Here is a 9,922-nt window from a genome sequence, read left to right on the forward strand (position 1 = left end):
AGCGGGAAGCCTTTGATTATCGATAAAACCTGTGCCAGTGGAAGGGAAAGGTTGGATTGATTGGAAGCCAGTGACGAGGATTCTGGAACTCTTGTAATTACTTACAGGGACATCTCCCCGTGAGCCCTGCTCACCCAAGGCATCTGCAATGCTCTCTGCTCTGGTCAGCTCTCTTCTTGGTCCTTGTCCATGTCTCTATCTCCAACGTTAAGAGAGGCAGGCATCCAGGAGCTTGGCCCTAGCCAGACGGCATCTAGAATATTGGCAGCCAGGTGGTGCCATGGCTAGTGCAGGGGAGTAGAAATCAGGAGAGACTTGAGTTTGTGTCCCGCTTCAGACCTGGGCAAATTCCTTAGCCTCTGTCTGCCTCAGTTTCCTCATCTGCAAAGTGCAGATAATATAGTCCCATCCCTCAAGAGCTGTTGTGATGATCACATGAGATAATGTATGGAAAGCCTTTGGCCAACTATTTTTTTCCTGAGGCAATTGGGGTTAAGTGACTTGCCCAGGGTCACACAGCTAGGATTTGAACTCGGGTCCTCCTGACTTCAGGGCCGGTGCTCTACCCACTGCACCACCAAGCTGCCCCCTTTGGCCAACTTTTAAGTGCTATCTTTTTTTGAGCTACTTTTTATGAGTACAGTCCCCAACCCCTTGTCTATCTGCCAAGGAACCCCAGTGATGTGCCCACAGGGTCTGCAACATGTTCTACGGGCTGGAGCCAACTAAAGAAAGGCCCCAAGCAGATCAAGCCGGAGAAGCTGCCCTGCAGAAAGAAGTGGGCAGGGTGCTTGGGGAAGACTGTGGCAAATGTCAGTGCCATCCTGCAGTGAGTCATGGGCAGCTTCTGTCAGCCTGTGCCCTGCCCAGGAGGCAGGGGAGACTGCCTCCCAGAATCCCCGGCCTGCCTTTTTCCCCTCCCATTTCTGGACAGAGGAAGGGCACTGACTGGGGGCAGGTGAGTGAGGGGGGCACAGTGTGGTGGGCAGGGAACTGGCTTTGCAGTCAGAGTAGATCTGAGGGCAAGCCCTGTCCCTGATAAATACCTAGCTGGATGACCCTGGCCAGATTATTTAACCTCTTGGGCAACTTCCAAAGAATATATGTTATAGATAAGATAATGGGTGGAGGACATTTCCACACAGGGACTTCCCTACTCTGTTGAAAACTGTAGAGCTGGATCCAAAACAGGAAAGCTAGATCTGGTGAGACAAATGTGAGATAGCTCAGTGGTTGGAGCACTGGATCCAGAGCCAGAAAGACCTGAGTTCCAATCCACCATTCCACACTTGTTATCTATGTGACCCTGAACAAGTAGTGCCTCTGTTTCTCCTCCTATCAAATGAGGAATCACAATAGCCCCTATGTCATAATCGTTGTGAGGATCAAATGTGGCGGATTTGTTAACCTGGAAAGCCTGAGAGCAACGCCAGTCCTGCTATGTAAGCCAGGGATCCCAGCCAGGGCACTGGGTCTCAGAGCTGAGGGGCTGCCCCCCCGGTAGATGTCCCATCCGGGTGCCAGTGCCATGAGCCACTCTCCACCACGCCTTTCTCACAGAAGAATCAGAGCAGAAAGTGGGTCAGGCAGTGCGTTTCCTGCCCGAGTAAGAATTCTTTGTGATGATGCTTCCAGATGGCTGGTCCTTTGGAGCATTTGTCACCGATTCTGGAAGGCTGGACAGCGCAGGAGAAGAAACAGATACCTTAACACCAGGGGGCAACTGTGGCCTCGAGGGATGGCTGAGACATGGTCAGATGAAACCCAGGACTGGACCACAGCGCTGAGTTTGAGTCAAAAGAAACAGAAGAAAGAGAGAGAGAGACAGAGATACAGAGAGAGAGAGAGAGAGAGAGAGAGAGAGAGAGAGAGAGAGAGAGAGAGAGAGAGAGTGTTGTGATATGGGAGCCACTTACCAGTGGCTGCTAAAGGTCTAACTCAGGCCTGTAGAATGGTTCTCTTTATATGAGAGGATGATGATAATACAAAGAGACTGAGAGGCAGCTGCTGTTCTCTGACTGAGAGGCTGTTGTGTTGTCTGACCTCTCTCCTCTTCCCTCTGCCTCCAATTTATCTCATTCCCAGTCCACAAACAACACCTGTGTCAGCAAAGGCTCCCTTATAACTCCTTCAGATCTTATGATCCACAGCCGGGGAGGCTCTCGGAGAACTGACCTGCCCCTTCCCCCAGGAATGGCCTTTAACAACAGAGAGAGACACACCCAGAGATAGAAAGAGATACAGAGACAGAGAGACAGTGAGAGAAAGAGAGACATAAAGATGAAGAGAAAGAAACAGAGACAGAGACACAGAGAGAGCAAGAGAGAGAAAAACAGAGATAGAGACAAAGAGACACACAGACAAAACATTTGTAAGTAGCACTGTGTATTGAGAAGACATCCCCAAGTGAGGAAATCCAGGAATGAAAAGAAGAAGGAATGGTGGAGAATATTTGGGTGAAGGTCAAGGGAGAAGAAAACAGAAACTTCTTTGTCAAAAAAGTGGAATCACATGAAGAGTTTAGGAGACAGATCTCAAGCCTGGCACAGAGACGTGATACAGAATGAGGGAGAATTTCAATCACTCGAATCTATACCAGAGCTGGACATCTGATGAAAGCAGCACAGCCAAGGGCTCCAGGCTGCCCTGGTGGTAACTTCATGCTGAAAAGGACGTTAGGAGATAACAAGGAGAACTTCTTTTCTAAATGCGATTCTCAGCAAAAAGGAGGAACTGGATTGGAGGATGGGAATAATGGGAACCCGGAAGGAAGTGACTGAGCCCCTCTAGAATTTGTAATAGAAAAGGTAATTAAGTCTAGACAGAGCTTGACAATCACTTTAACATTTGAGAAAGCAGATTTCATTTTCCATGGAAAGAGATAAGATCTGATGGAGATCTCTCTTCCATCCCCTCAGTTGGGTGTAGATAACAACAAAAACATCTTTTGTACACAAAGAAACCCTACTTTCCATGATTGTTGTGAGGATCAAATGAGATAATAATTGCAAAGCATTTAGCATGGTGTCTGGCACACAGTAGGCACTTAATAAATGCTTATCTACTATTGACTATGAGGTCAAGTGCTTCAGTCTCTGAAGAGACTGCTATGGTTACACAGGGAACTTATGAACCGCCTGCATTTTACAACAAATTGTACAGAAATTTATGTCATTTATAGAATCAAATACTTAATATACCATTTTGTTTCAGCTTAAGAAAGTTGTACTTAATTCTTCTTAAGAAAGATGATAACTTTAGGGTAAATAGAACCAAAACAGGCTTAAACGTGTCTCCTTTAAAAATCACACATTTTATATAAATTGCTCTTATCATTATTGTGTTTTGTCAACACATTTTATTTTATTTTATTAAACTTATTTATTTTTAATACTTTGTTTTATGAAACATGTTGGAAGAGAAAAATCAGAGCAAAAGGGAAAAACCATGAGAGAGGAAAATAAACCATGTTCGGATCCTCTGAAAGGTACCTAAACTTGTAATTGGACTATTTCTGTAGAGGTCATGGATGTTCTCATCCTCTGATAATTAGACATGTGATGCTTTTCATTAAGAGGCATTGAGGGAGGAGAATAAGCTGTTGAAGTCAATTGAAGTTCAGTTTCTTTTCAAAAACGTTGGAGATTTTGGAACTATTTTATCCTATTTCATCATCTGTAATAAATTCTGGATTTTGGACCCAATGATTTTGGATTTCGGGGTCTTCCATTTTTCCCTCTTCAGATCTTGTCATTTCTCAAATTCGTTTCTTTAAGTGTCCTAGGATTAGAAATGGAGTTATTTTTAATGGTTGCCCTGCACCCAACTGGTTATTGCGTGACTTGGAGTGAAGGGCATCAGTGGAAAAAAATTCATCTGAAATCTATTTCTATTTTTGTTATGAGATATTCCTAATGTATATTGAAAGTATTCCTGTTCTCAGACCACTTTATGGGCATCTGTGCTTTGCTTGCTCTCATGCTCAGCCATTAACTTAAAACATTTTAGCCCCGAGGATATTCACATTTCTGGCTTGTTCTGATGTGATCTTGCTTTGGAGGTAGCTGGTGGCTCAGTAGATAGAGCACTGGTCCTGGAGTAGAAAACACTTGAGTTTCAATCCAAGTCATTCAACCTCTGATTGTCTAACAAAATTAATCCATTGGATTCAATGGAGAAATAAATAAAAATCTTTTTTTGTCAAGAAAACTCCTGGAATTCCTCTTCAAGTTCTGGGGCAATTTGACAAAAACTGCTGGGAAAAATGGAAACTAGTATGGCAGAAACTAGGCATTGACCCACAGCTAACACCGTGTACCAGGATACGGTCGAAATGGGTTCATGATTTAGACATGAAAAGTGATACTATAAGCAAATTAGGAGAACATGGGATAGTTTACCTCTCAGATCTGTGGAGAAGGAAGGAATTGGTGTCCAAAAAAGAACTGGAACTCATTATTGAACACCAGATAGATAATTTTGATTATATTAAGTTAAAAAGTTTTTGTACAAACAAAACTAATGCAGGCAAAATCAGAAGGGAAGCAATAAATTGGGAAATTATTTTTACATTTAAGGGTACTGATATAGGCCTCATTTTTATTATTCCTTGGCCCTTTCTGAAGCCACCCTGGCTCTCAGATAAATGACCATCTTCTAGGTGAAGGATCGATTATTAAGAAGAACTCAGACAAGAATCTTGCCAGCAATAACTAGGAGAGAGACCTTACTGTGATTGTCACAGGACAATCTATTTCTTTTACCTTTATAGAAATGATCTTTGAACTGTTGGGGGAATAATGTCCTCTTGCCATGTAACCCGGAAATTTTTTGTCAGCTTTTGCATGAGCAATGGACTCCTTGCCTTGTAAATCTCAACTGGAATGAAATTGAGACCTGATGTTTTGCCATTCGGGAGGGACCCAATGACATTTAAAACCTCTTCTTCAGTTGGAACTTCAGCAAGGGAGGAACTGACTTAGACCTGAGGTAGAAAGTCATTGGATTCAGCATTGATTGATGATGGTCTATTGAGAACACTATGGAAGTGTTCAGTCCATCTCCCCAGGATCCTGTCCTTATGACTGATCAACGTGGCTCCATCAGTATTGAGTTGGGCAATGCATATCCTAAGATGCATAGGGTTATGAAGGAAACTGGTTCTGCTGAAATTGAGTTGTCACTCCATCTTTATATCTATCTGCCCATCCATCTACCTATCATCTGTCTCTCTCTCTCTGTCTTTGTCTCTCTCTTCTCTGCTTCTCTCTCTGTTTCTATCTCTCTGTCTCTGTCTCTGTCTCTCTGTCTCTGTCTCTGTCTCTCTCTCTCTTATTCCATCATTCATGGATTCCAGGTGAAGGTGAAGACCACCTGGTGTATGGGTTGAACATGGTGGCTACTGGGGTCCTATGAATTCTTGCTCTCTGGCATTCTGGGAGGAGATGACTTGACATAGGTTAGCCAGCATAGTAGGATTTGAATAGGGGAAGAGGGCAGAATGAAGGGCATTCTGAACAAGTTTGGGGCACATGCCCCATGTGGTTCATAGCAGAAAGCAATGTGAGCGCACAGGCAAGGTGAGATTGGGGAGACTATGATGGGCGGCTCCTCGCTGCTAAGGCTGGAGTGACAGCCACACACATGGAAGTCTGCTCCTGCCTCAGCTGGTGGCAAGAGGCTCTAATAGCAATTTATCGCCAAGACCTGCCCTTCTGTTCCCTCTCCTTCTGCCCGGGGTGATGAGCTTCTCGTTGGGCTAGCTAATTAAGCCACAGAATCAAACCTGGCTCTGCCCTTTTCACAGCCTGTCCCAGAGCTGGCAAGGACCCACGAGTCCCCTGGATTCCACCCACCTTTTACAAAAACAAGCCCAGAGTGGGGATCACCTCCTCCCAAGCCCCACAGAGCAAGCAGACTAGAAGCAGGTATCACTGGGAGCACCAAGCGGGGAATGCTGTCAGAGGCCCTGAGCAGGACCCGGGATCCTGAGCCACCTCTCCCTGCTGGATGGTCCTGCCTGAGCCTCAGAGGCAGATTCCCCTTCTGTAAAACATGGGGCGATGCCCTCGGAGATCTGGTTTCCTTCCTGTCCATGCGAGCAGAGCTGGGGACCAGAAGTCGCCATGTTACTTCCAGGACACAGAGCGCCCTGTGAGCACTGTACTTGTCAGTGGCATCCCAGAGGGCAGAGGGGACGGGGGAGCTTCTGACCCGGCATTGTGGCTTTCTGAGCTGGATCAGGGCCTGACCACAGCCGGGGGTGGCGGCGGTGGCAGGAGCCCGGATACCCCTCTCCCACCTTCCCACTCAACAGGTTGTTTCTCACTAATGGGACATTCAGGCTGTCCTTAGAGTCGCTCATACACGTCACACTGCTGCTGCTGCTTCCTGGTGAGGGAGGAGAGTGGGGGAACTTCCAGTGTGGAAATCCCTTCCGGCAGTGCAACTGTAATGGGCTGAGGCTTGAGTTGATGCACTGAGATCCTAGTGAGGCTAAATAGTAATTGGACCATACTCTATTAATATAGATGCTTGGAGAAAGAATGATCCCCACCCACTCTCTGTGCAAGTCCTGATGTGTTGTATAGGAAATGACGATTTTGGTGGGTGGAAGCAGAGAGACAGGAAGAGAGGCGGGGAGAGAAGGCTGGCTGGCTTCTTGTTGCAGCTGCACACATTGCTATCGCGATCCCCCCTTCACCTCCGATCCCCTTTCACCTCCACAAAGAATAAAGATTGAAGATTTTCCCTTAACCTGAATTCCTGACTCTGGATGATTTTTTAAAATGCGGTCATCACATGCAACCATTGGTGACTTGGAGGGTCTCTGGAAGCACCAGAAGATGAAGGGGTTTGCTTACAGAGCCCACGTGGGATGGGGACAGAGCTGGGACCCAGGGCTTCCCGGCTCCCCCCATCATGCTCCCCCACCTCTTAGCATCTCAGAACTGCACCGGCGGGGTCTCTGGGGAGAGATGGGAGCCCCTAATTCTCTGGCCACTTTTTCCTTGCATGTGCATCCTGCTCACTATTTAGAGCAGGGCATTCATGGGTCTGGGCAAATGCCCAGAGCATGGAGTCAGGAGGACTGGTCTTGAGTTCACATTTGGTCTTAGATCCTGTGTGACCCTGGACAAGTCTCTTTCCCAGTTTGCCTCAGTTTCCTCATCTGTAAAATGAGCTGAAGAAGGAAATGCCAAATTACTTTGCCAAGAAAAGCCCCAATGGGGTCATGATGTAGCAGACATGATTGAAAATGACCGAACTACAAAAATTCATCAGTATCATGGTCACTAAGAGGTCAGGGAAGCAATACTGGACCCAGAGTCATCTTTGACATTCTCATGTGCAGAACTTGGAGCAAATCCTCAACTTCTCAGAGATCCCTGTCCTCTCCTGGGCAGCAAAGACCCCCAACTCCGCTCAAAGACTGTCTCAGTGCTTCTGCTGACCCCCATCATGTCGGGGAGGTGACCCGGGAGTCCCGAAGCCCACTGCACAAAAACTGGTGTTTTCTGGCCAAAGCAGCTGTCAAAGATTGCTACTGAGGCACAGATGGGCCGAGTTCTGGAATGGCGAAGAAACCGCCCACAGACAAAATCACACCTTCTCCAAGTGTTGAAGTGTTCCTGGAAAATGGGAGCCGACAGAACTCTCACATTTCACAAATAAATAAACCGAGGCTTCTGCAGGGGAAGAGACTGGGATAAGGTCATATGGGAGATGATAAAACTGAGGCTTCCTCCTCCAAACCCAGGGCTTTCCCACTATCTTAGTCGGTATTATTTCTTAACCTTCTATTTATTCATTAAAACTTAAATAGAAAATATATAAAAAAGAAAAACATGGTCATGTGAACAGCAGAACGTAAGAGAGGATTTATAATATGTAACAATAATTTTCAATTTCAAGAAAGCATATATAATAATAGAAGACACGGCATTCAGAACCATCCATCTTTTTTTGCTTCCTTGTAGTTTTTTTTTTTTGTTCTCTGCTATGTACTTTTTGCTCTATTCTTTTTTTCCCTTTATTCTGCCCCCCTTCCCCTAAGCAGGCTATAGTTAAAATGACTATATTTATATTTATACACACATATATATCTACTACATGCATATAAATATATGCATTATCTCTTGTTTCCCGTTCCTGATAATTTCTATTTTCCTTCTTGAGTTCAAATTTGGCCTAAGCCACTTACTAGCTGAGCAAGTCAAGGATCCCTCCTGTATTTTCTCCTTTCCGTCTTTCCCTCCCTCGTCATCCCTTTCGCATTCACCCTCCTTATCCTATTCTCTTCTCATTTGTAATAGATTTTTGTGGGTGCTATACCTTTCTAGGTGTATCTATGTATGGGTTCCTCTTTGACCCATTCCCAGTGTGAGTAGGATTTCAGAAGTACCAGCCCTCTTCCCCCATCTAATTCCTCTGTGCCATTTCTTACACTCACACCTCATTCGTATAGCATAATTACTATTTTTACCTTTTCCTACACAGTTTTGCTTTTTAGAATCCCATCATACCCAGCTCTACCCCAATCTTTTCTTTTGACTACTCGAGTACTGATGACAGTCTTAGACATATGGTTTACATTACCACTTATAAAAAACAAACAGTTTGTCCTTACTGATTTTTTTAAAATTAGTCTTTAAGGTTGGCTCTTCTACATCAAATTTTCTAGTGAGTTCAGGGTTGTTTGCAATAAAATCCTGAAAAGCTGACAATTCACTGAATGTCTATTTCTTTTTTCCTTCAATATTACACTTAATTTCGCTGAATATGATGCTTTCGGCCATTTTGTTTGTCCACACATAGTATTTTCTTTTGATTGTCAACATATAGTGTTCCAGAACCTGTGGTCTTCATTGAAGCTGTGGATAGGTCTTTTGTGACTCTTTTTTGAAACTACAATTAGAGTTGTTGTTTTGTAAAATTATCTCTTTGATGTGGGGGTTTCGAAATTTAGCAATAATGTTCCTGGATCTTTTCCTTGTAGGATCTTGTTCAGGTGCTGAGAAGTGGGTTTTTTTCTATTTCTGCTTTCCCCTCTTGTCCTATCACTTCAGAAAAATTTTCTTTAATTATTTCTTGCATTATCGTATCAGGTTTCTTTTTTCTTTTTTTTTTGGTGATCGCTTTCAGGTAGTCCAATTATTCTTCTTAACCTGATCTCTAGATTTGTTGTTTTTCTTAGGAGAAGTCTCAATTCTCTTCTGTTTTTTGATTCTTTATGTTTTTAAAAATTATTTCTTAGTCTCATAACTTCACTGGCTTTCCCTTGCCCAGCTCTAATTTTCAAGAGTCATTTTCTTCCTTGCGACTCCAGATCTCCTTTTCTGGTTGACTTTCTTTTCATAATCTTGTTTCTTTTTTGTTCTTTTTAAAAATTTCCTCAATTTCTCTCATTTGATTTTTTATTTTCAAAACATATGCATGGATAACTTTCAACATTCACCCTTGCAAAACCCTGTGTTCCAAATTTTTCTCCCTCCCTTCCCCCCTCCTCTAGACAGCAAGGAATCCAGTATATGTTAAACATGTACAATTCTTCATTGCATGTTTCCTCAAATATCATCTCATTTGATTTTTAAAGTCTTTTTTGAGCTCCTCTATAAATTGTTTTTGGATGGAACCACTTCACTTTATTCTTTGGAATAGAAGAAGCTTTTTTTAGATGTCAATATTTTCCCCAGAAGATGGACCACAGTTTTTCCTATTCCTATAATAACTTTCCATAGTTTAGTTCTTTCTCCTTTGCTTGCTCTTTTTTTTAAATAAAAGGTTGTTAATGGAATCATCTTTAATCTGGGAGTGGGAGGAAAGGGTGGCTCTGGCTTCAGATCTTTCTTCAGTTCTCCATCCTGACACGGAACCCCAAACCAAGAACTTCACCCTTCAGCAGTTTCCCTGCCCTGTTGCT

The sequence above is a fragment of the Sarcophilus harrisii genome, chromosome 1 (assembly GCF_902635505.1).
Source record: "Sarcophilus harrisii chromosome 1, mSarHar1.11, whole genome shotgun sequence".
Taxonomy (NCBI): domain Eukaryota; kingdom Metazoa; phylum Chordata; class Mammalia; order Dasyuromorphia; family Dasyuridae; genus Sarcophilus; species Sarcophilus harrisii.